Source organism: Gorilla gorilla, chromosome 10 (assembly GCF_029281585.2).
Source record: "Gorilla gorilla gorilla isolate KB3781 chromosome 10, NHGRI_mGorGor1-v2.1_pri, whole genome shotgun sequence".
Taxonomy (NCBI): domain Eukaryota; kingdom Metazoa; phylum Chordata; class Mammalia; order Primates; family Hominidae; genus Gorilla; species Gorilla gorilla.
The window spans coordinates 24,319,469-24,346,912 of NC_073234.2; the positions used below are offsets into that span (position 1 = coordinate 24,319,469).

The window sequence follows — 27,444 nt, forward strand, 5'->3', positions numbered from 1 at the left end:
TGGAGAAAGGCCGGGCGCGGTTGCTCACGCCTGTAATCCCAACACTTTGGGAGGCCGAGGCGAGCGGGTGATCACCTGAGGTCGGGAGTTGGACACTAGCCTGACCAACATGAGGTGAAACCCCTTCTCTACTGAAAATACCAAATTAGCCGGGCGTAGTGGCGCATGCCTGCAGGAGAATCGCTTGAACCCGGGAGGCGGAGGTTGCGGTGAGCCGAGATCTCACCATTGCACTCCAGCCTGGGCAATAAGAGCGAAACTCCGTCTCAAAAAACAAACAAACAAAAAACCAAAGATGGTGGAGAAAGATCGGGCGAGGTGCCTGTAATCCTAGCACTTTGGGAGGCCGAGTCAGCCTGGGCAACCTGGCAAAACATGCCACATCTTAAACCCGTTTTTCCTTTTACATAGACTTGATTTTTAAAGAAGTTTTAGGTTCACAGCAAAGTTGAAAGGCAGGTAGAGTTCCCATGTATTCCTCGCCTTCACACACGTGTCCTCCTCTAGCATCAACATCACTGATCCAGGGTGGTACATTAGTTAAAAATGATGAACCAACATTGACACATCATCACTCAGAGTCCAACACCACCCCCAGCTAATTTTGTATTTTCAGTAGAAACGAGGTTTCTCAGACCGGGCGCGGTGGCTCAAGCCTGTAATCCCAGCACGTTGGGAGGCCGAGGCGGGCAGATCACGAGGTCAGGAGATCGAGACCATCCTGGCTAACACGGTGAAACCCTGTCTCTACTAAAAATACAAAAAATTAGCCGGGCGTGGTGGTGGGCGCCTGAAGTCCCAGCTACTCGGGAGGCTGAGGCAGGAGAACGGCGTGAACGCGGGAGGCGGAGCTGGCAGTGAGCCGAGATCGTGCCACTGCAGCCCCGCCGGGGGGAGGGAGCGAGATTCCGCCTCAAAAAAAAAAAAAAAATAAAAATAAATAAATTAAAAAAAAAAAAAAGAAACGAGGTTTCTCCATGTTGGTCAGTCTGGTGTCTTACTTACTCTGACCTCAGGTGATCCGCTGGCCTCAGCCTCCCAAAGTGCTGGGATTATAGGCGTGAGCTACCGCGCCCGGCCTGCAACTACTGATCTTTTTAACATCTCCATAGTTTTGGGTTTTTCCAGAATGCCATATAGTTAGAATCATACAGTATGTGGACTTTTCAGATTGACTTCTTCCATTTAGTAATATGCTCTTAAGGTTCCTCCATGTCTTTTGGAGGCCTGATAGGTCATTTCTTTTTATTGCTGATTAATATCCCATTGTCTGAATATACCACAGCTTATTTATTCCTTCATCTACTGAAGGACGTCTTGATTGCCCACAAGTTTTGGCAATTATGAATAAAGCTGCTATAAACATTCATGTGCAGGTTTTTGTGTAGGCACTAAGTTTCCTCTCCTATGGATGAATACCAAGGAGTATGATTGCTGGATCATATGGTAAGAGTATGTTTAGTTTTGTAAGAAACCACCAATCTGTCTTCCAAACTGGCTGTCCCATTTTATGTTCTACCAGCAATGAATGAGAGTTTCTGTTGCTTCACAGCCTCCCCAGCATTTGGTAGTGTCCGTGTTCTGAATTTTGGCCAATCTAATAGGGGCATAGTGGTATCTTATGTTTTAATTTTTATGCCCCCAATAACATATAATATGCAGCACCTTTCCATATGCCCATTTGCCATCTGTGTATCTTTGATGTGGTTTCTGTTCAGATATTTTGCCCATTTTAAAAATTTAGGTTAAATTGTTGTTTTTAAGTGTTCTTGTATTATTTTAAATAATATGCCTTTTCCAGAAGTGTCTTTTGCAAATATTTGTTCCCAGTCTGGCTTGTCTTCTCATTCTCTTGACATTCTCTTTAGCAAAGTAGATGCTTGTAATTTTGGTTTTTTGTTTGTTTGTTTGAGACAGAGTCTCGCTCCTGCCGCCCAGGCTAGAGTGTGGTGGCACGATCTCGGCTCACTGCTACCTCCACCTCCCGGGTTCAAACAATTCTCCTGCCTCAGCCTCCCAAGTAGCTGAACTTAAAGGCGCCTGCCACCACAGCCAGCTAATTTTTGTATTTTTAGTAGAGGTGGAGTTTCACCATGTTGGCCAGGCTGGTCTCAAACTCCTGACCTCAAGTGAACCACCCCCCCCCCCTTGGCTTCCCAAAGTGCTGGGATTATAGGCTTGAGCCACTGCGCCCCACCAATGTTTGTAATTTTGATGAAGTCAAATTATGAATTTGAGTTCTCAATTATCTCTAAGTTCTTTCAAAGGATTATGCCTTTGGTGTCGTATCTAAAAAGTTATTGCCATACTGAAGGTCATCTAAATTTTCTCTTTTTTTTTTCGAGATGGAGTCTCGCTCTGCCACCCAGGCTGGAGTGCAGTGGCACCATCTCTGCTCACTGCAACCTCTGCCTCCCGGTTCAAGCGATTCTCCTGCCTCAGCCTCCCGAGTAACTGTGACTACAGGCACACGCCACCACACCCAGCTAATTTTTGTATTTTTAGTAGAGCTGGGCTTTCACTATGTTGGCCAGGGTGGTCTGGAATTCCTGAGCTCCAGTGATCCACCCGCCCCCGCCTCCCAATGTGTTGGGATTACAGGCATGAGCCATCACACCCGGCCTAAATTTACTCCTATGTTATCTTTTAGGAGTGGTATCTTTTGCATTTTGCATATAGGTCTGTGATCCATTTTGAGTAAATTTTTGTGAAGTGTGTAAGGTCTGTGTCTACTATCTAGATTCTTTTTCTTTTTTTCATGCAAATATCCAGTTGTTCCAGCACTTTTTTATTTTTTGAGACAGAGTCTCACCCTGTCGCCCAGGCTGGAGGGCAGTGGCACAATCTCGGCTCACTGCAACCTCCCAGGTTCAAGTCTCCCGGGTTCAAGTGATTCTCTCACCTCGGTCTCCTAAGTAGCTGGGACTACACGTGCATGCCACCATGCTCAGCTAGTTTTTTTGTATGTTTTGTAGAGACGGGGTTTCACCACGTTGTCTAGGCTAGTCTTGAACTCCTGAGCTCAGGCAGTCTGCTCACCTTGGCCTTCCAAAGTGGTGGGATTACAGGCGTGAGCAACCACACCCAGCCTGTGTTTATTTCAAATTACACTTGCTCATCTCTGATATATAGGAAAGCAATTAATTTTTGTATGTAAACCTTTTATCCTGCAATTGTGCTAGAATTGCTTATTAGTTTCAGGAGCTTTTTTGTAAATTCTCTTAGATTTTTTATATAGACAATCATGTCATCTGCGAACAAAGAGTTTTATTTCTTCCTTCTCAATCTGTACACGTTTTATTTCCTTTTCATGTCTTGTTGCACTAGCTAGAACTTTCAGTATTGAAAGTGGTAAAAGAAGCCATGCTTGCCTTGGTCCTTTGTCTTAGTGGGAAAGCCTCAAGTTTCTCACCAACATGATGTTAGCTGTAGTTTCTTTGTAGATGTTCTTTAAGCAGTTGAGGAAGTTCCTCTTTATTTTCAGTCTTTGGAAAGTTTTTATTTTTATCCCATACTTCATTTCAAAATGCTGAGAGTTTTTTTTTGTTGTTTTGTTTTGTTTGATCAGGAATGGGTGTTGGATTTTGTCAAATGCTCTTTCAGCATCTATTGGTATGATCATGTGATATTTCTTTAGTCTGTTGATGCGATGGATTGCATTAATTGATTTTTCAAATATTGAGTCTGCCTTGGTTGTGGTATATAATTCTTTTTATTAAATTGTTGCATTCCATTTGCTAATATTTTGAGGATTTTTACATCTTTATTTATGACAGATACTTTAATATCCATGGGATTTGCAGTGATGCCTGCTCTTTCATTTCTTACTTTTTTTTTTCGAGATGGAATCTCGAGCCCAGGCTGGAGTGCTGTGGCGAAATCTCGGCTCACTGCAACCTCTGCCTTCCGGTTCAAGTGATTCTCTTACCGCAGCTTCCCAGGTAGCTGGGACTACAGGTGTGTGCCACTACGCCCAGCTATTTTCTATTCTTTTTTGAGACAGAGTCTCGCTCTGTCTCCCAGGCTGGAGTGCTGTGGGGCAATCTTGGCTCACTGCAACCTCCACCTCCCAGGTTCCAGCGATTCTCCTGCCTCAGCCTCCCGAGTAGCTGGGACTACAAGTGCCCACCACCATGCCCGGCTAATTTTTGTATTTTCAGTAGAGACGGGGTTTCACCATATTGGCCTGGATGGTCTCGAACTCTTGACCTTGTGATCCGCCCACCTCGGTCTTCCAAAGTGCTGGGATTACAGGCATGAGCCACCGCGCCCGGACTAATTTTTGTGTTTTTAGTAGAGACAGGGTTTCACCATGTTGGCTAGGCTGCTCTCGAACTCCTGACCTCAGCTGATCCACTGATCCACCCACCTTGCCCTCCCATAGTGCTGGGATTACATTACAGGTGTGAGCCACCGAGCCCTCTCCCCCTTCCCTCCCCTCCCCTCCTCTCCTCTCCTCTCATTTCCTTTCCTTTCCTTTTTGGAGACGGAGTCTCACTCTGTCACCCAGGGTGGAGTGCAGTAGCCCGATCTCTGCAACCTTCGCCTTCCAGGCTCAAGCAATTCTCCCACCTCCGCCTCCCCACCACAGACGCGTGACACCATGACCAGCTATTTTCTTTTTTCTTTTCTTTTTTTTTCTTTCTTTCTTTTTTTTTTTTATTCAGGGTTTTCTTTTATTTTTGAGACGGAGTCTTGCTCTGTTGCCCAGGCTGGAGTGCAGTGGCGCGATCTCAGCTCACTGCAAGCTCTGCCTCCCGGATTCATGCCATTCTCCTGCCTCAGCCTCGCAAGTAGCTGGGACTACAGCGCCCGCCACCAGGCCCGGCTAATTTTTTTTGTATTTTTAGTAGAGTCGGGGTTTCACCGTGTTATCCAGGACGGTGTCGATCTCCTGACCTCGTAATCCGCCCGCCTAGGCCTCCCAAAATGCTGGGATTACAGGTGTGAGCCACCACACCCGGCCTCCATTGACTTTTTTTAAAAAGTTAATGCTATATAGACAACTGTATATATATAGATGCAGTGTTCAATCCTGTGCAGATTTGGAGGGGGCGCCACAGAGGAATTATGGAGAAATCAGCGGTTATGAACTTTAGTGCATCAGAATCATCAATGTATAACAAAATGAAGAATCTTCAGCTCTTTCTCTAAGGATTTCAATTTGATGTGTCTGTGGTGGGGTAAGAATACGTACTTGGCGACCACCTTCAAGTGATTCTGATTCAGATGATCTCATTAAATGCAGGCTTTCTTACTTTATACCAGTATTTCTCAAATTTGAGTATGTACCTGAATCCCCCAAGGGCATGATTGCCAGATAAACACAGGATGATCCGTTTACTGTGAATTTCAGATAAACAAAATATAATTTTTTTAGTATGTGTCTCAAATACTGTAATATTTGGGCAAATAATCTAAGTAAAATTCAAATGTGCTTCCTCTCTAAGCATCATGAGTACTTTCAAATTAGGAGTTTAAATCTCCCTTGTGGCAGATATTTGTGATGATGATTTTGTCTTTTTAGGACATTTCAAAACATACAACCTCATCAAAGGATTTTCCTCTTCATTACTGTTTCTCCTGTTAACTTTTTCTCAGTATCTCCATCCTCCTGTGGTCACTTCTGAAACAAAAAGCTCCAGAGAAATGTTACAACTTATTTTTCATACTTTTTCCTCTTTCTTTGTTTCTCCTTATATTTTCACACTTCTTGCTCCATTTCCTCTCTCTGCCTCTGCTCTCTCGTCTTTCCTTTGTAAGTCCCCAAGTTGCCCTGGACAAAATGAAATTTCTACCAGGGCTCCCCTCCTTCCTTTCTTCCTGTTTTCTTCTCTTTTTCCTTCCTTTCTGCTTTCTCCCTAAGCCATCCATGTCAAAATTAAAATCTGTAGGAACAAATTAGGGAGTCAGGGTACTGGGGACCAGCCTACATTATTGTGTTCCAGAAGGAGAATCTGTTCTGACAGTCCTTTTGCTAGAGCAAGTTCCAAGTCAGGAAAAAAAAAAAAAAAAAAAAGCAGGTGACCTGGGAGAGCTTCAAGAAACAATTGCTTTGCCTGGGGATCTGTTGGGAGAGTGATGGATGGCACTGCAGTTAGGACTTGGAGAACTGCAGGAAAAGGAGGGGAGTCATTGCCAGGCAGCATGAGGGGAGGAGGTGTCTAGAAGAAACAGCCATTCAGGAAGAGCTTATGAAAGGGGTGGAGAATGCACTGCCTGTGTATGCTGCAAGACCTTTCTGCAGACATTGTGTCTTTGTGAGCTGACTGCAGAGGCCATGTGCATGTGAAATGTATGAGAATGTATGTGTTGCTTATTTCAGATCATGGATGAACCTGTGTGAATTGCTGACTGCAAGAAACGGGAGTGGATTGTTGAAAAGATCTTGCAGCCAGAGTGCTTGTTTGTGGTTGTGTGGTATGTGTGGCTTTTTGCCAAATGCACTGTTCTGATTCCAGCTCTGAAAGTTTAGTGGAAGTCTGGCAGATTAAGCCAAGACACAACAAAGTCAGAATTTAGAAGAAAATATGGGGGCAACATGAGAGGGAAACAGAAGCTGTTACAATAAGAGACAAGAAAAGGGAGATTTAGGGAAAGAGGAATGAGAAAACAGAAGATAAATAATAGAAATTATTTTCTTAGAAAGGAAAATTTTAAAGAAGAGCAGAAAGAAAAACAACACATTCTTTCAGATATAGGCACTGCATACTTTTAGTTCTCCTGGTACTCCAGTGACATAGTTCTTAGTCTCCCTAATTTCTTTCTGGATGGTTTATCTTGAAATAATGTATATTACAGGTATATTTTGGTTATACCAGAGGATTTTTAAACCTTAACAATTATTCAGAAATGAGCATTACTGTTTTTATATAATTAAAAAAAACTTGTTGTTAAAGGAGGGCTGTCGAGCATAATGAAAGTTTTGATCCAGGGATTAATTGAACAGGATTAGAGAATTTTGTGTGTGTGATTAAAATAATGTGTGAAGTGCATGACGTATTTCTTTCTTTCTTTTTTTTTTTTTATGAGGTGGAGTCTTGCTCTGTTGCCCAGGCTGGAGTGCAGTGGCATGATCTCAGCTCACTGCAGCCTTGGCCTCCTGGGTTCAAGAGATTCTCCTGTCTCAGCCTCCCAAGTAGCTGGGATTACAGGTGCCCGACACCACACCCGACTAATTTTTTCTATTTTTAGTAGAGACAGGGTTTCGCCATGTTGGCCAGGCTAGTCTCGAACTCCAGACCTCAGCTGATCTGCCTGCCTCAGCCTCCGAAAGTGCTGGGATTACAGGCGTGAGCTGCTGCACCCGGCCATGCATGACATATTTCAAAACAGGGATAATAAAATACACCTTATCTCCACATTCTAAAGATCTATGGTTATTACTTTATTAGCAAAATTTAACAGGGGCTACCTATACCTGGAATAAGATATTAAACTTAGTCATGAGATTTTCTTCTAGATTTGGTAAACACAAGGACAGCATAACTTTTAGACTGAATGTGGGCTGAAAAGAGACGTCCTCGTTGGGAGCAGCCTAGTTTTGCTTTGTTGCCAAAACATTATAACTATATATTTTGACTTCAAACTGCAACCATTACAATCTCTCTTTCTCAGCATTTTGCTCAATTAATATTTTAAACCAAAATAATTAGTAGAAATTATATTTCTAACACTACTTTGCTCTATTCATTAATCTGTCTTGTTTCATTCAGCCATATTTTCCTCCTGTACTTCCTACTCTTTTTTCCATCTGCCTCTCTTTGTTATTCCTTCCTCTCTGTCACGTTTCCCTGGATTTAAGTCTCCTTCACTTTTTCCTCACCTTTCTCTCTTTTATTGAAATCACTCCTTTTCAGGTTTGTCTTTCTCCCCAGTCCTTTCTCCGGTGTCTTTGTCTCCAGCAGAGAGGGTATGGTGGTGATGCGGAGGTGGGGAATGAGGCCTGGGAGAACGCAGGCTGGGTGTAGGTAGGAGAAAATGGGGCTTCAGCTGTATCTGCAATCAGCCTACAAAAGGCTGACTTAAAACCTGCCTCTGTAAATCCCCCCTCTTCTGCACCCTCAAAGGGTCTCTCTACTTCCCCACCTTAAATTCCACCTCCCCCATCCCCATTTCTCTAGTGACATCACTCGTTACCAGCTGTGACTGTCAGGGACTCTGACCTACTTTTGGCCACTATTAGGCAATAAGCCATGTTTTCTCCACTAAACTCAGGATTTTCTGCTAAACCCTCTTTGTCCCAGCATGTCAGTGGGTCCCTTTTTAAACCTCAAAACATTTTACAGTTACCTACAATACAGTCATTTTTTCATGCTTGAAGTTTGAGAAAAAGCATAATTGATAAAAAGCTTCTATGACTGTAGAAAATCCATTTATGACTTAAATGGAGTTATACTTTATCAAAATAGAATCCATACATATTTGAAGAATCATGTATGTGTTAGTAACAATTTTTTGTTGAATCTTTAGAGGTGATGCTCAGTTAATGGATTCTTAGGTCCTTTGTGGCAAATTATATTGTATGTACCATTATTTTTCACGTTAGTAAATGCTACTGAAGCATGAACCCAAACAGCAGGCATTGATATCTAAGTAAAACTTTACTAAGAAGTGGGGGGAAACTGCAGACAATCCTTTTTATAGTCTTCGGAGGGATTACAAAAAGTGTTTGACAAAGCAGTTAAGAGCATGTACTTTGCTACTTGGATTCAAATCTTGGCTCTGCTATTTTGCTAGCTGAGTGACTTTGGACAAGTTACTTAACCTCACTGTGTCTCCGTTTGCTCATCTGTAAAAAGAAGATACTCCAGGCCAGGTGCAGTGGCTCACGCCTGTAATCCCAACACTTTGGAAGGCCAGTGCAGGTGGATCATGAGGTCAAGACATCGAGACCATCCCAGCCAACATGGTGAAACCCCCTCTCTCCTAAAAATACAAAAATTAGCTGGGTGTGGTGGTGCATGCCTGTAATCCTAGGTACTTGGGAGGCTGAGGCAGGAGAATCGCTTGAACCCAGGAGGCAGAGGTTGCAGTGAGCCAGGATTGTGCCATTCCACTCCAGCCTGGCGACCGAGCGAGAGTCCGTCTCAAAAAACAAAACAAAACAAAAAAAGAAGATAATCCAAACCCAGTAGGGTTAGAACACTCCATGTTCTAAGATACAATAGGTTTATTATGAGACTGGTGACAGTGATGTAACTATGTGTTTCAAGTATTTCTGTGGTGTGATCCTCATGCCTAAGTCTACCTTTACCATTTATTTATTAAGCAAGTATCTAAGTTGTCTGTCCCAGTTACCCAGAAAAGTTCTGGGAAACAATAAGAAAGATGGGAACCTGTATGAGTGCAGTAGCATGATCGTGGTTCACTGCAGCCTAGAACTCCTGGGCTCAAGCAATCCTCCTGCCTCAATCTTCCAAGCAGCTGGGACTATAGGCATGTGCCACCACACTTGGCCAAATTTTTTTTTTTAAAGTTTTTGGTTTTCGTAGGGGTTGGGTGCAGTGGCTCACAACTGTAATCCCAGCACTTTGGGAGGCCAAGGCAGGCAGATCAACTGAGGTCAGGAGTTCAAGACCAGCCTGGGCAACATGGTGAGACCCCCATCTCTACTAAAAATACAAAAATTTGCCAGGTGCAGTGGTGCATGCCTGTAATCCCAGCTACTCCGGAGGGTGAGGCACCAGAATTGTTTGAACCCAGGAGGCAAAGGTTGGAGTAGAGATCGAGCCACTGCACTCCCGCCTGGGTGACAGAGTGAGACTGTCTCAAAAAGACAAACAAACAATCAAAAAAGAAAAGAATTAGGAAATAGGACAGGTTAAGAATTTAGATTGACTAGAAATAAACTGATGTTTCTTTGAACATAGGATAACTACATGAACTTAGACTACTGAACAGGGCTCCCCAGTCTAAGTCTTTCATTGTACAAAAAACAGCAAGGCAGATCAGGATAATTATGGTGGTGCCAGGCCATTAGGATGCTTCTAGACTTCATTCATTCATTTAATCTGTAAATGTTCACTAATCATTCAAGGTGTTGCTGGTGACACAGATGTGTGACAGATGCACACAGCCCTTATGTGGTTTGCATATTATCATTTCTCTGGTTGGATTCTATGGATGCATTATCTACAAATTCAGTCATGTTTCCCTGCACCGAGAGGGTTTTTTTTTTTCCTTTAATACTTGATGTTTCCTCTATTCTTTAAATGAGAACACATCTAATGTGCCTTTCCATATTTTCTTATTTCATTTTTTTCTTCTTTCATTCTTCCCAGGTTGTTATACTTCTAAGATCCTCCCAAAGACAGGGAAATCAGGACTAGGAAATTGCTGCCAACAATTTAATTTCATTGCCTCATTTTCTCTTCAGTCAGAGAGGACTAACAATATTTGCTCAACCTTAGAATGTTGCTTGAGGCTACAATGAGTTTATAAATGTTGAGGGCTTTAAATAAAGAGCATTTTACAAATGGTTATTTTGGTCTCTAAGACACTGCTCAAACTTTCATGTGTCTAAAGATCATTTAGTATGCTTATTCCAAATGCAGATAAATTGCTGATTTTAGATGCTTTGAGTTGCTCAAGAAATGCAGGTACACAGGCTGATTCAGGTCAGAGGCAGAGGTCAAGGAATCTGCATTTTAAACAAGCATTCCAGGTAATTTCTATGTGGTAGAGGAAAAAAAAAATCTTAACCAGATACAATTAAAGAAGTAGGGGGAAAACCTGTATCATGTTTCTTGCCAAGACTGTGTTTTCTTTCCACCCATTCTTTCTCTTCTGTGATTCAGCCAATGTATGGTCTTTCCTCCCTTTGTGTCTGGCATCTGCATTTTCTTAGCATAGAGAGAAAGCTCAGTTTAATGTGCTGAGATGGAGCAGGGGAAAGGAGGAGGGATGTGGGTGGAGAAAGGCTAGATCAGTGTTTAGCTATTCTACTGCAAAGACTGTTGTCAGGCTGGTTCTAGCCGGCTGGCTCCAGGAGAGGAAGCAGTGGGGAGAGCTAGATTTACTGCAGCTGCCGCTACCGTTCCTTATTTGCTAGTCAAGGTTCTGACATTAGACACCAACCACCTTTTCTCCAGCCACGTGAATTTTGCAGTTATAACGTTAGATAATCCACAAAGAACACTATTTTAGGTACTGATGATAACGATCTCAAAGATTAAATTCTTGTTTACAATTCTCTTTACTACTTCGAGGCCTCTAGTTTTGATCAAATCCCCTCTAGTTTCCTTGTCTTCAAACCCAGGGGAAAATGATTTGCAACAGATGATGTGTATAGGGCACTTAAAGGTTTTTGCTTGACCTGCAATAGACAAACAATTTATTGTTATTTCATTTGTAAATTATGTTTTTCTGGCTGATGTAGATATACTGTGTACTCAAGTAGAATCAGAGACGTGGGGTTGACTGGACCTGGGTAACTCTGTTAGGGGAGATTTTGTTTTCATTAAACCCTCAATTTTATAGGCCTTCCCCCAGTACCTTCATATTATCCCATCAAAAACTTTAAAATGCTTTGTACTGCAATTTGTTTTCTTTTTCTTTCTTTCTTTTTTTTTTTTTTTTTTTTTTTTTTTGAGCCGGAGTCTCATTCTGTCACCTAGACTGGAGTGCAGTGGTACTATCTCAGCTCACTGCAACATCCGCCTCCCAGGTTCAAGTGATTCTCCTGCCTCAGCCTCCTGAGTAGGTGGGATTACAGGTGCCCACCACCACGCCCAGCTAATTTTTATATTTTTAATAGAGATGGGGTTTCACCATGTTGGACCAGGCTGGTCTTAAACTCCCGACCTCAGGTGATCCGCCCACCTCAGCCTCCCAAAATGCTGGGATTACACATGTGAGATACCACACCCGGCCTGTACTGCAAATTTAGTTGTCATATTCTAATCAGCTAATCTGACTAGCTGAAATGGCTAGATAACATGTGTATTTCAGCACAACCAAATGGATAGTTAATTCTAACATCTCTGTTGTGTAAACGGGTCTTTACCCTGGCTGTGTATTAAAATCCCCTGGAGGGCTCTGAAAAAATATTGGTGCCTGGACGCCAATGCTGATTTAATCAGTTTTTGGGAGCTCTCCTGTTGATTCTATTTATTTTTTAAAAATAGAGACAGGGGCCAGGTGAGATGGCTCATGCCTGTAATCCCAGCACTTTGGGAGGCTCAGGTAGGCGGATCACTTGAGGTCAGGAGTTCGAGGCCAGCCTGGCCAACATGGTGAAACCCCAAGTTTCTACTAAAAATACAAAAATTAGCCGGGCGCCTGTAATTCCAGCTAATCAGGAGGCTGAGGCAGGAGAATCACTTGAACCTGGGAGGTGGAGGTGGCAGTGAGCCAAGATCTCGCCACTGCACTCCAGCCAGGGCGACAGAGCCAGACTCCGTCTCAAAAAACAAAACAAAACAAAACAAAAAACAATAAAAATAGAGACAGGCTCTCCCTGTGTTGCCCAGGCTGGTCTTGGACTCGTGTATTCAAGCGATCCTCTTGTCTCAGCCTCCCAAACTACTGGGATTACAGGTGTGAGCCATCACACTCAGCCTCCTGTTGAATTTTTTTTTTATTTTTATTATTATTTTTTTTTGAGATGGAGTACCCATCTGTTGCTCAGGCTGGAGTGCACTGGCCCAATATTGGCTTGCTGCAACCTCCACCCCCAGGTTCAAACAATTCTCCTGCTTCAGCCTCCCCAGTAGCTGGGATTACAGGCAACTGCCACCACGCCCGGCTAATTTTTGTATTTTTAGTAGAGACAGTTTCACCATGTGGGCCAGGCTGGTCTCGAACTCCTGACCTCAGGTGATCCAACTGCCTCGGCCTCCCAAAGTGCTGGGATTACAGGCATGAGCCACCCTGCCTGGTCCCTCCTGTTGATTCTCATGTGTCTAGGAATAAGAGCAAAAATCTGGAAGTGTTTTGGTGCAGGCAAAGGATGAACCCTAACGTCATCTCAAAGACATTACTTACCCATAGAGTTGGTCTTACACTCATAGGGATATGCAATAAATATAACTATTTGTATGATTATCACACATATCTAAACATTGTATAATTTCTCTTTGATTACTATTTGACTGTTTTGGTATCAGTTAGTCTTGAATAATAATAGCTAACATTCATTGAGACTTACTATGTTATGCATTACATTTGAGTTACCTCATTCATCCTTCTATCTTAATAAAGTGGTGCTAATATGATCTTCATTTTGCTGATGAGAAAACTGAGGTTTATGGAAGTTAAGCAACAATCTCATGCTGCTAGTAAATACAGCTAGGATTTCAAATCAGATTGATCTGACTCCAGACATGCTAGGTTACTTATAGTATGTCTTCCCAGAGGATTCAATTGCTGCACCGCACCGCCCCCCCGCCCCGCCCTGCCCCGCCCCGCCCCGACACCTCCGAACTTCCTGAAAAATATTAATTCACTGGTTAAAAATGTGTGGTGCATGATTATGTCAAGAAAAACTACTTAAAATATTTTTGAGCAGATGTTGCTACCCAAAGGAGATGTGAGTCCATAGCCGCCTAAACATATCAACCATGAATGCTCAAAGATTATGACTGAATGTATGTACAGCCTTTCTGAACCTTGGGTTTCCAATATGGAAATGGTGTAAATAATTTTTGCCCCCTTATTACTTCATATAAAAAGTATGATGTATGAATTTGATCATTACTCACATATACATTATCTTAACAATAGCATGATAATGGTAATGTGTTTAAGCCTTATCATTGGCTTTGTTTTTTTAAATACCCTCCTGAGCTTTGTTTTACTCCCTATTAGCTTAAGTCAAAAGCAACGTTGTTACGCACATGAGAATATCTTAGAATGTGTATGGCACATAGTAGCAATAAATTGAATAACAACTTTATTTTTTTTTTTTGAGACAGAGTTTTGCTCTTGTTGCCCAGGCTGGAGTGCAATGGCACCATCTCGGCCTGAAACCTCCACCTCCCAGGTTCAAGCGATTCTCCTGCCTCAGCCTCCTGAGTAGCTGGGATTACAGGCATGCGCTATCACGCCTGGCTAATTTTGTATCTTTAGTAGAGACAAGGTTTCTCTATGCTGGTCAGGCTGGTCTCAAAACTCCCGACCTCAGGTGATTCGCCTGCCTCAGCCTCCCAAAGTGCTGGGATTACAGGCGTGAGCCACCGCGCCCTGCCCTGAATAACAACTTTTAAGGGCAAGTGAGTTAATAGTCATACTTCCTATCCTCAGTTTCACCAGTACAACCCACTTTTTCTGGGGATGCAGTTACCATGAATTGGATTCCTTAAGAGTGGGACTGAAGGAATAGGTTAATTAAATATTATTATTGATCCTCTGTACATTTTTTTCCCTGTGTCAATTTCACTGTGTTTATTTTGTCAGATTTTCAGTGTTAGTATCTCTGTGCTCAAGCTTCCCTTGATCACAAAATGCTTCTCTTGGTCTTGGAGTTGAATATACTTTATGTCCCAGGGGGCTGAATATCAGAGTGGAAGTAAATAGCAACATTTTAGTTCCGTAGACCTTATCCCCTGTGTTCTCAAGATAGTGTATCTATCTTATAGGGCGTTTGTTCCTCTAAATTTTGTAAACCAACTAGACGCCTATCCTAGGTTACTCTCACTGATGTAACATTATAATAGCACTAAACACTTTGAACAGCACTTGATCTGTGTCAGGTGTTAAATATTATATACTTATTAACTCATTTACTCCTTATGACAACTCCATGAAGTAGGTAACTATTTTTATCCTCACTTTTACAGCTCAGCAGATAAAGATACAGAGAGGTTAAGTGACTGCAGAGGTTCACATAGAGAGTGGAACCATAAATCCAATCCGGGCAGTCTGGATCCACAAGTTACCACCCTGGGTTATGCTACATCTTTTAAAGGACTCTCGAGACGCTGAAGGAAATTAGTCAAAAATTTTTTTAAAAGCAGAAAATGAAATTATATTGTCAATTGACTGGGAGAGGAGCAGTGAAAAGTTGTTGGCTGAGGTCACTGAGACAGGGCTGAGACCAGCAAGAAGGCAAACTGCTGAGCACATTACTGTACCTCACACCTGGTGTCTCTGGTGACTGAAGTTATTTGGAAGTGAATCTTCCATGTAAACCTGGGAGGTCGTCTGTAGCCCTTTTTTTTTCTCCTTAAGAAAAAGTAATAGCGTAGTTGAACATTCATATTCTTAGCCTCCTTTGGGCTATACTTTTATTTTTTATACATAGTTTTAGAATTTACAAAATGCTCTTAAAATATCTCATTTCATTCTCACAACGACTCCGGACTGTACTCTTTTATCTTTTCACAACAAAGGCTCAGAGGAAGCGTAGCAACTAACTTGTCCAAGGTTTACGCCGGTTTCTAGGGGGCAGAGCTGGCGCTATCCACCCCGCCTGTATCTCCAAACCCGCTTCAGCCAGGAAATTTATCATGTGGTTTTAAATTTGCCTCTCAACATACAGAGGTATTGTCTTTACTCCAGTCCCGGATAAAGACCTTCTAGGTATGAATGATCTTTGTCTCCATATCTTTGCCTACCAGAGGGAGGAACCACCGTAAGCGGGGACTCCGGGCGGCGGCCGGCGGAAGGGCTGGGCGGGAGACGTCGGGATGCCGGCAAGACCCTGCGCCCGAGGGGGTCGGGGGCTCGCGTCGGGGTTCCAGGCGCAGATTGATAGGGCCTAAGCAGGGAATGTGAGGGCGGGGAGGGCGTACAACGGAAGGGACTAATCTCGCGGTTTCGAGTTGGGAGCAAACCTCGCCCCCCACCCCCCCCCATCCGTTTCCCTTTCTCAGTGAAGACGGTTTGGGGGCGGGTGGGGAGGCGCGTCCTCGGAGCGCCCTCGCGCTCCCTTTTCGCTCCCCGCGCGCGATCCATCGCCTCTCTTCCCCCGAGGCCAGCGATGGCTCGGGTGCGGGCGAGGAGCTGGGAGGGCGGCTCTCGACGCAGGTGTCAGATCCGCTCGGCAGTGCTCGGCGCGCTGGCCCGGCCCCCAGCTCCTCCGGCCGCCGCCCCCCGCCCGCCGCGCCGCCGCGCCGCCGCGCCGCCGCGCCAGGAGGGCGGGGCCGGGGCCGGGGCGCGCGCCGCTCCTCTGCAAGCGGGCGGGTGGCGTTCGGTCTGAGGGAGCGGGGCGGTCTCCGCCGGCGTCGCGCGCGCTGTGTGTGAGCGGGGTCGCGCGCGCGCGCGGCAGGCGAGTGAGGGAACGAGGAGCGGCCGGGTGTGAGTGTGTGGGAGTGAGAGTGTGTGGGAGTGGGGTGAGGGAGAGGCTGACGGGACGCGAGGCTGTGAGAAACTGGGTGAGTGTGCGAGGACGCCCGGCCAGCCTGCGGGAGCCGCGGTCGGCGGAGGAGAAAGGAGGCGGCTCCCGGTATCCCGACCCCCTCCCCCTCCTCTCCTTCCCCCACTTCCAGCCGCCCGGCGGTCCGCGCTTCCTCGAAGGCCCCAGCCCGGCTCAGTCGGCCGAGAGCGAGGGAGGAGCCCCCCGAACCAGGTGAGCGGTACGACCGCTGTTGCCCTCGGGTGTAGAGCAGTGAGGCGAAGGCGCGCCCTCCCGAGTGGGCGAGTTCAGCGAAATGGATCCCCCGATTAGCGGGGGCTGGGCCGGGGAGGGGACCGGCCCGAGGGCGCCCGGGGTCCGGGGCTAGTTGAGGCCGGTGGTCGCCGCTCCGCGGAGTCGGTGGGGAGCGAGGCGGGGCCCGGCCTTCGCGCGTGTGCCGGGAGGCGCCGGCCCGTGGCGTGTGCGTGAGACCGGGCGAGCCGTGTCGAGGGGGCGGCGACCTCGGGCGTGTAAGGAGTATGGTTTCCCCGCCGGCGAGGGGGTGTGGTAACCCCGGGAACGCCGGCTGGAGTCGGACCCGCGGGCTGCTGACCTGTCCTCGGGATTGCGGCGACACTCCCCCTCCCCCCCACCCCGCCCCTCATTCCCACAAATTCTGTGGAGCGACCGCGGGAGGAGGATCACGTGGTGCGGTCCCGCAGCTACTGTATTTGATTCCACGTTTTCCTCCTTACGTGTAAATTTTAGAGAGTGTGACAGTCATTCCATCTTTTCCTTTGACAGCCCTCTGAATGAGAAGGGGATGACCAAATAATTGCTTGTCCAGTTTTGATTCTTTAAAAATTTGAGCATGATGTAAATATTACACTACTTGCCCCTCACCCCCCCCCCCGAAAAAACCCAAACCAGAGTGGTAATAATTTCAATCTCCCCTTATTAATATGTCCTTATCTCTGATCACAGATTTGTTATTCCCCTGTTTTATCCCATTTGTATTGGCGAATTAGCGATGGGGTGGTAATTCTGTTCTATGAGGGGTTATTGCACTAACCATGCTCAATGCAACTGCTATGTAAATTCTTTCAGTATGCTGTCATTTTCCCATTAGTTATATATATTGTTAGCACATCTTTGTGGAGTTAGGTTCAACTCTAAATCGGTATAGAAAGTATATGGGCAGCCTACTATGCAGATTTTTTTTGTGGGCTTGATATGTTCATTATATTTATGGGTGTTCTTAATTATTAACTATAACCATTTAAATTGAAATGTTTTTAAATCTCATTTTTGTTACTTTCACAATATTGGGTACCTTAAAGGTCATTTCTTCTATTTTAAAAAATGATTTCTTAAAAGCAATTATGAGAATACTTTTAAGATATTCATTTGGAATAAAACACTCTCTGAAATTCCGGTCTCGGAGATTTAACATTTATTTCCTAAATTTTAGTATGTAACCCTCTAATTTTAAAAATAATCATAGTTAAATTTCTTTTCCAATGGTTACTGTTTTATTTGGTTAGTGTGTCAAAGGGGAGGAGGCCTATTTTGTCTTGAGGTAATCAATCCTATTTTATTCCTTTCTATCTTGGTTAGTGCTGTTAATTTCCTTCTTTCATGTCATTGATGTAGTTGTTAGTTTGGCAACATGGCTGTTGATGTTTTTCATCTTTCTCTGTCTCCCTTTTTTCTCTCTTGTCTTCTCTTACCCCTACCAGGTGCTGGAGTCTGCTTGTCAGGGAGGGGGGCAGTCTGTGATTCTGAGAACAGAGCCAAGAAGGGAAACAGCAAATTCAGTCACATACAATCCTCCACTCGGTCAAGAGCCACTTTTCTCTTCCTGCCTTGCCCCCCGCAGGGGGTAAGGAACTGAGCGTTTAACCTTTAGCCGGTTGGCTACCAGCTAAAATTCTACTTATCTTAGTTTCTAGTGGATAGCTTTCTTATTTTGCCCATGTTTTCTTAGAATCCCTGTTTAATATACTTTTGTCAGTAGTAGTATCTAGGAGTAGCAGGGAGAGTGACAATAAATTTAGCCCCTTCTTTTTTCCCTTGTCATTCAGGCCCCTTTTCCTCTCCAGAGGGAAATTACCAGTAAACTCTTCTAAATCTTCCACCCCTTCTCAGTCATACTGTGAAGAAACACACTAAAGTGGACATTATTTGACCAGTGAACACGAACCCAGCTTCAGGCATTGGTTTGTTGTGGCACATGGAGAAACATCTCTTTTAAAATATCTACCAATTACGCTTTTCACAATTTGTATCCACCTAGGATTTGCTGCTGGGGTAAGTCACTAGATTTATTTCTCAAAGCTCCCCTCTCTATGAGCTGAAAGACTGACCAACCATGAACACTAGTAGGGGATGGGGAAAGGGGACAGAGCAGAGCCAGTTGTTCCACACTTTGGGAAGCAGGAGTAGCTTTTATCATCTTCCTCTGGGGAGCAGGCATAGAGACATAAACTGAGTGAAAATGGGTGGAGGAAGAACTTCTATACCCACGAACAACATGTGAAGAGAGAGAACCAAACATAAAGTAAGGAGGGTGAGTTTTATTGTATGTTGCTTGCTGACAACTGTTTTGGGGGCGCCTCAGTGATATACATTCATAGACTTTGTTTTATGGCAGATTAGTTTACAAAGAGTATTCTGCAAGTGGGATTAAGTCACAAGCAAATGAGAAAAGAGCCTCTAGAAATTGTAATTATGTGGCCTGGCACGGTGGCTCACACCTGTAATCCCAGCACTTTGGGAGGATGAGGCAAGCTGATCACTTGAGGTCAGGAGTTTGAAACCAGCCTGGCCAACATGGCGAAACCCTCCCTGTCTCTGTGAAAAATATAAAAAGTAGCTGGGTGTGGTGACGCACACCTGTAGTCACAGCTACTCAGGAGGCTGAGGCACAAGAATCGCTTGAACCTGGGAGGTGGAGGTTGCGGTGAGCCGAAATTTTATCACTGCAGTCTAGCTTGGGCAACAGAGCAAGACTGTCTCAAAAAAAAAAGAAAAAAGAAATTGTAATACGTTATTAGAATCTGAGGGAGGAGGAGACTGCGACAGTGAAAAAAGTATTATTTTTAAATGTTGTGCTGATATGTGCAATTGTTTCAAGAGGTTGAGTAGGGAGATTACGTACAGATGTTGGAAATCGTCTCTTAATTGTCTCTTGGAATTTTCTGCTTGTCATATGAGGGATTGTTAAGAAATAAGATAGTACCTCCAAAAGTATCTACGTAATAGATTTTAGATTTATATGCCATATGTATCTGTGTACATGTTAGGTTTGTAGAAAAGTACAGACTTTCTGGCTTCATGGTAACTAATGCCATGGTGTTATTTTTAATGTTTTCTTTTTCAGTGTTTTTTTTTCCCCCTCTCAAAATTGGCTTGGAGGACAAAAACCACAGAGCTAGCCAGCTCTACTCCCCTAGAGGCTGGTCTGCATGGAACCCATCTGTTTATATCTTTTTTCTTCTTTCTGAAATTATGTTTTTGTTTTTTTTCTAACTTTGTTAACAAAGCTAATCATTTCTGGATCAGTTATATGACCGTTATGGGAAGTAAGCACAGGCCTGATCTCTTTTTTTTTTTTTTTGAGAGAACCCGAAAACATTAATTAGGAATTTTGGATAGCTACATTTAGATTTTACAGGGGCCGGGTGCGGTGGCTCACACCTGTAATCCCAGCACTTTGGGAGGCTGAGGCAGGCGGATCACTTGAGGTCAGGAGTTTGAGACCAGCCTGGCCAAAATGGCAAAACCCCATCTCTACTAAAAATACAAAAATTAGCCAGGTGTGGTGGTGTGCGCCTGTAATCTCAGCTATTCGGGGGCTGAGGCAGGAGAATTGCATTAACCCTGGAGGCAGAGGTTGCAGTGAGCTTAGATTGCACCACTGCACTCAAGTCTGGGTCAAAGAGCAAGACTCCATCTCAAAAAAAAAAAAAAAAATAGATCTTATGGGGACACCCATTTGCCTGGTATTTAATATTAAAATAGCTATGATTTTTTGATACTCTCTTACAACTTGATATAGCAGATTATTAAAATATGTTCTATTCCATAACTTGTCAGTGTTACATGTCAGGTTATGCATTTCCCACTGGGATAACATCAGGGAATAAAATGGTTGTGGATTCTTTCTTCATGGAGTTTACAGACTAATTTTGGTAATCTCTGTATTTTTTATCTGTCTATCAGTTATCCGAGCAGCGTCTGAAGGAGTCTACTGGATTCTTAGGAAATGCGTACTAATTTGTGAATTGATGAGCTGGCAAAACAAAAATCTGTTTAAACATTTACATGCCTGATTAATTTTACTACCTTTTATTTCAAAAGTGTCTATATCAAGTTGTGACAAAAAAGATTCAAACTTGTTCCTTTCTTAAATGCTTTTATTCTGTATTCAGCTTCTTACATTTCTTTTTTTTCCTTCTGATACTAGCTTTTGGCTTCATGTTCCTATAAATTTAGAAATAAGGTCTCTAAAGTGGAATATAGAATTGCTGTATAAGATCAGACCATTTCTTACTACTGTGCTTTCCAATTTTGAGGAGTATTTGAATTTTTCATACTTCATCAGAAAACTGCATTTTGAAAAGTCAGGCAGGGTTGCCCAAATAGCAACCTTGGAATTCTTCCCTGAGGCTTTGGAGTTCTCAGTTGTTAGTTTATTCCTTTGACATGTGATTTAGTTAGCCATATCTGTAAAGCCTTGGGCTTGAGAGTAAATGAATAGCTTTCTGACTCCTTTTTCAAAGTAATATCTGGGAAGAAAATTTAGACAGAAGGCCAGACATTTATCATGTTAAATATGAAACTTGGGGACTTTGAACTGTACTGTGCATTAAACCTAGGAAATGTCTTCTGTGCCATGTTCCAGAAATAATTTGATGTAAGTTTCTTCTATTAAGTGAAATCATTAGAAATGTTTGGAGGCTGGGCATGGTGGCTCACACCTGTAATCCCAACACTTTGTGGGGCCAAGATGGGTGGATCACCTAAGGCCAGGAGTTTGAGACCAGCCTGGCCAACATGGCGAAAACCCATGTCTACTAAAAATACAAAAATTAGCCGGGAGTAGTGGCACGTGCCTGTAATTTCAGCTACTCGGGAGGCTGAGGCAGGAGAATTGCTTGAACCCAGGAGGCAGAGGTTGCAGGGAGCCAAGATCGCACCACTGCACTCCAGCCTGGGCAGCAGAGTGAGACTCCCTCTCAAAAAAAAAAAAAGAAAAGAAAAAGAGAAATGTTGTTTGGATTCCAGAAGAACTTTTTTAAGGCAGGGTTTTGCTTTGTCACCCAGGCTGAAGTACAGTAGTATGTGATCATAGCTCACTGTAGTCTTGAACTTCTAGGCTCAAGCGAACCCCCTACCTCAGCCTCTTTAGTGGCTGACATCATAGGCCTGTGCCAACATACCCGGCTAATTTTTTTTTCTTTCACTTTTTGTAGAGATGAGACCCCACTATGTTGCCCAGGCTAGTCTTGAACTCCTGTCCTCCTACTTCAGCCTCCTAAAGTGTTGATTTTTTGTAGAGATGAGGTCCCACTGTGTTGTTCAGGCTGGTCTCAAACTCCTGGCCTCAAGCAATCCTTTTGCTTCAGACTCCCAAAGTACTAGGATTACAGGTGTGAGTCACTGTGCCTGGCCCCTACCACTTTCTAATTGTGACTTTAAACAAGTTATCTAACCTTTCTGCTAGAACAGCGTCACTGCCAAATGAAGACCATAACACACTGCAGAGGGATGGTTGTGAGGATTAAATGATAAAAATAAACCATCTCATATTGTGTTTGGTACATATAATTACTCAGTATGTGAATTTATTTTCTTTATCCAAATTAGCTTTGATGGTTCTGATTTCTTTGTAGAAAAAAAGCATAGAGAAATAGAAAATCTTAATTCCAGTCTTGGGTCTACTATTGTGATATCTTGGGCTGGTCTTTCTTTAAATTGGAATAATAGAAGCCTGTGTTCCTCACATTATTATATACAGATTAAGTGCCAAAATATATGTAGAAAGTGTTTTATGAGTCGGACGTGGTGGCTCACGCCTGTAATCCCAACACTGGGAGGCTGAGGCGGGCGGATCATTTGAGGTCAGGAGTTTGAGACCAGCCTGAGCAACGTGATGAAACACCCCATCTCTACCAAAAAATACAAAAATTAGCCGGGTGTGGTGGTGTGTGCCTGTGGTCCCAGCTATTCAGGAGGCTGAGGTGGGAGAATCACTTGAACCCAGGAGGCGGAGGTTGCAGTGAGCCAAGATCACACCATTGCACTCCAACCTGGGTGACAGAGTGAGACCCTGTCTCAAAAAAAAAAAAAAAATTGATTTGGTAAGGAAAATGGCATTTTATAAACTCAGATCACTTAAACATGCTTATTTGTTGAACATGTTTTCGATCATGACTTAACCTGTAGAAAGAGAAATTGTCTTTGTAACAAATAGAATTGTTTAAACATAGACTTTAAGAATTCATCTTATAGCACTGGCAGACCCTAGTTTTTAAAAGTAAACCTTAATTATATACTATGATAATGGCTTGGGTGCAAATGTTAACACGTCTGTTAAGTGTTCCCTGACTCCTAAAGTCATTCTTCCGGAGGATGTGTTATTTAACTAATGCATTAACACTTGAGCCATGGCTCATGCCTGTAATCCAAGCTATCTGGGAGACTGAGGCAGGAGAATTTTGCTTGAGGCCAGGAGTTTGAGACCAGCCTGGGCAACATAGTGAGAACCTGCCTCTGAAAGAAGAGGAAAAAATTAGCTGGGTGTGGTGGTACATACCTGTAGTCTCAGCTACTTGGGAGGCTGAGGTGGAAGGATTATTTGAGCCCAAGATTGAAGGCTGCAGTTGCATCACTGCAGGCTTGGTGCAGAGCAAGACCTCACCTCTAAAACACACACACACACACACACACACAACCCCAAACTAAAACCATTTGAGCTCAGACTTTACTAAATAGGTAAGTGTTTGGGGTATATATTCCAAGCAACAGGAAGCATGGAAGAATAAAATGCATTTAGAAAATTGGAAGTGACAGAGGGCAGAAGATTTATTTGGAGGCTTTTATAATAGTCCAAGTGTCATAAAGTTGAATATGCTGGAGATAAGAGTAAAGTGGGCCAAGCATGGTGGCTCATACCTGTAATCCTAGCACTTTGGGAGGCCAAGGCAGGAGGATCACTTGAAGTCAGGAGTTCGAGACCAGCCTGGCCAACATGGCAAAACTCCATCTCTACTAAAAATACAAAAATTAGCCGGGTGTGGTGGCACACGCCTGTAGTCCCAGCTACTCGGGAGGCTGAGGCAAGAGAATCGCTTGAACCTGGGAGGCAGAGGTTGCAGTGAGCCAAGATCATGTCACTGTACTCCAGCCTGGGTGACAGATTGAGACTCCATCTCAAAAAAAAAAAAAGTAAAATGCCGGTGATATTAATATTTAGAAGTTAGAATTAGCTTTTTGTAAACAGTGAAAGAAGGATGGAAATAAAAATTGATGCACAGTTGTCTGAATCAAGTGCCTTAATAAGGATAGGTATATCAGTCAGGGTTCTCCAGGGAAATAGACTCAATAAGATATGTTTATATATGTATTTTTAATTGTATATGTATTTTAAGCATTTGGCTTATGATTGCGGAGTTGCTAAGTTCAAAATCTGTAGAGTAAGCAGCAGTCTCTAAACTCAGACAGGACTTGATGTTGCAGTCTTGGGTCCGAAATTTTTGGGGAGACCAGCATACTGGCAACTCAGGTAGCATTTCTGTGAGTCTGTCTATAAGTCCTGAGTCTTGAGGAAGAGTTCCTCCTCCGTTTTTACTTTTTAGCAAGACCTTCAACTGATTGGATGAAGCCCCTCCACATTATGGAGGGTAATTTCCTTTACTTAAGGTCAACTGATTAGATGTTAATCACATATAGAAAATACCTTCAGCAATGTATAGACTATTGTTTGCCCAATAGCTTGGAACCATTGCCTCACCAGATTGATGTAAAATTTAATGATCACAATGGGGAATATAGGTGCTGAAACATTTCTGTGAATAAAAATACATTCTTTGTTTTGTTTTTTGTTTTTGAGGCGGAGTTTTGCCCTTGTCACCCAGGCTGGAGTGCAATGGTGCGATCTCAGCTCACTGCAACCTCCGCCTTCTGGGTTCAAGTGACACCTCTTCCTCAGCCTCCCAAGTAGCTGGGATTACAGGTGCCCACCACCATGCCTAGCTAATTTTTGTATTTTTAGTAGAGACGGGGTTTCACCAGGTTGGCCAGGCTGGTCTTGAACTCCTGACCTCAGGTGAGCCACCACGCCTGGCCTTTTTTTTTTTTTTTTTGAGACTGAGTTTCGCTCTTGTCACCCAGGCTGGAGTGCAATGGCACAATCTTGGTTCACTGCAACCTCTGCCTCCCGGGTTCAAGCGATTCTCCTGGCTCAGCCTCCTGAGTAGCTGGGGCCATAGGTGTGCACCCCTACGTCCGGCTAATTTTTTTGTATTTTTAATAGAGACAGGGTTTCGCCATTTTGGCCAGGCTAGTCTCAAACTCCTGACCTCAGGTGATCCCGCCCACCTCAGCCCTCCAAAGTGCTGGGATTACCGGCATGAACCACCGTGCCTGTCCTTTTTTTTGTTTTAAAAAACGTGCTCAACTGAGGCAACAGTGGGTGGCATTTAGTTAGGGATGCCCAGTAGGCTCATTGAAATGGATTCTGAAATTTAGTTGAGAAAGAAATATCCAGTGGGTCAGTGGTTCAGAAGGAATAAAGTTGAAACCTGGATTTGGATGACATTTCTAGAAAGTGGAAAGCAGAGTTTAAGAATGAAACTCGGGGGATCATGTGCAGAAGGAGAGATGTCGGGAGGAAAGTCACAGAAAAAGAGACTTGATAGCATACCTAAAATTTAATGAGAGAGCGTGGAAAAAACAACATTCAGTGTGCTTTCCTGTTCTTTCAGCAACACCAATCAACACAGAAGATCCACTGATGGAGATTTCTCCTCACCAACAGTCATTTCTGCAACGGACACCAGCTAGGTGTCCTCTAATTAATTTCTGACACTGTCTCCCACAGGTTAAGTGCTCAGTCGCCAAAACGACCCCGTACCATGCCCCCCACCAGTACAGGCCTCTGGACTTCAGCCAGAAGGCTGGCTGGCTTTAAGTTGGAGTTCCCACCAACCCTGTCTTTGGGTTTGATTAATTTGCTAGAACAGTTTACATAACTCAGGGAAACATGTTTACGTGTATGTTATAAAGGATACAGATGAAAAGGTGCATAGGGCAAAGTATGGAAAAGGGGCACGGAGTTTCTTGGCCCTTCCTGGGTGCGTCACCCTCCAGGATCTGCTACGTGTTCAGCTATCTGGAAGCATTTTGAGCCCAATCCTTTTGGGTTTTTTGGAGACTTCGTTACATAGGCATGATTGATTAAACCACTGGCCACTGGTGATCAACTTGACTGTTAGCCCGTCTCCCCTCTCCAGAGGTTAGGGGATGAGACTGAAGGTTCCAACCCTCTAATCATGCCTTGGTCTTTCTGGTGACCAGCCTCCATACTAAAGCTGCCTAGGGGCTGCCAGCCATCAGTCAATTATTAGCATACAGAAAGACATCATTTTGGAGATTCTTATGATTTTAGGAGTTGTATGCCAGGAAACAGGGTTGAAGACCAAGTATATATTTTGTAATATCACACTTTTAAGAGACACAAATTTGCTATTTTTCTCCACAAACCTGATTCAACTCCTGTGATTCCTATCCAAGAGGGGATAGTGTTGAAAACAAGTCTTTAGTATTATTATTTTTTATCCTATGTACAGTCTTTCCCGAAGCAAGTCTGTATTAACTGACAAATGGAATAAATGCTATTAAAATTCTATTGTATGTTACAATAGAATTCTATACAGATTCCACTGTGTGTTACAATAGAGTTCTATACAGATTCCATTATGTGTTACAATAGAGTTCTATACAGATTCTATTGTGTGTTAGAGTTTTATACATATTCTATTTTATATTAGTGTATTTTTTTCCTTTAGCTTTATTTTTCTTCAGTAGTTGGAATTTTGAGCTCATATGTTAATGGATTTTCTTAGTAAGAGGTACCTTAATATCTTCAGATGGTAGATTGTGATTTTTTGCTTTTTCTGTACTAGAATAAATACCTTTGGGAAGGGTCCTCACAAGAAAGATGAGAGGGAGAGAAATGACTTTCATTTTAACTTTTTTTCTTTTATTCTGTGATGTAATAGAAATCTTTTATGCTCTCATTTGTCCTCTGTACAGAATAGGTTGACACATCCTTTTGGAAGCTTTAAATATTTGTAATGTATTTTGAGATTTTGACTCTAAACATTGAACTTTTCCTTTGTTTATTAAGGAAATTTGATCCAATAAGAAACAACACTAAGTTTTAGATCCCAGGATGTTGACTTGAAAAAACTTTTAAAGTAGAAAAATTATTCCTCGGGTTGGTCTAATAAGGGAACTATAAGTTGGGAGAAACAAAGTGGTACTTTCTAAACTATTACCTTAGAAAAAATTTGGGAAATCTTAAGCAGTGAAACAAATGTCTGTTTATTTCCTATTTCAGAAGATGAATGAAGCACTTTAAGATTCCCATATACTCATTTTTGCCTGAGTATTCCAAGATGCAGTGCTGTTTTTTATTGGTATGCTGATCCAGAAGTTTGTGTGGGAAAACTCTCAAAAATAAACTCTCTTTGTAGAATTTCTCTTTATTTCAAAAAAGGTACTTTTGTCAGTAGTATTTATTCAGCATCTGATATTTATACATTGTTTTTCATGATACACTGGAGGAAATAAAGAGAGGATGGGATTGGGTGACCTGAGCTTACATTCTAAGAGAGGAAATACTATACGGTACTCATCTATACTATATGTGGACATTTGCAAGTGCTGCGTTTATGTTTCGCTACTGGAGAATATTTTCTTACAGTTACCTTATTGGGTAACCAAGTTTACTCCTTTAAACTACTAGGAAAAAAGTTTGCCATTTTATTTTATAGAGGACTCTACTGTCTTTTAAAATAGTGAATATTATCTGAATTTTAAGATTCTGGATCATTAGCAGGACTGTCATTTTATTGGTGCACTTTTGAGCTCCTGTACTA

The 27,444-nt window shown here is 43.1% G+C and overlaps 1 protein-coding gene across 6 annotated transcripts in view; it reads left to right on the forward strand.

Annotated features, from left to right (window-relative positions):
- Positions 1-27,444, forward strand: part of RIMKLB (ribosomal modification protein rimK like family member B) — a 103,059-nt gene that overhangs the window by 1,298 nt on the left and 74,317 nt on the right. Inside the window, exons 1-2 of one of the 6 annotated variants that reach the window (XM_055358624.1) lie at positions 16,070-16,510; positions 18,016-18,845. The exons of 1 other annotated variant lie outside the window; for it this stretch is intronic. The gene's annotated coding sequence lies outside the window, so the exon portion shown is untranslated. Of the gene's footprint in view, positions 1-15,305; positions 15,523-16,069; positions 16,511-18,015; positions 18,846-27,444 lie in introns of those variants that run through there. 4 more of the 6 variants (XM_055358620.1, XM_055358617.2, XM_063693798.1 and 1 more) reach the window with 4 other exon arrangements.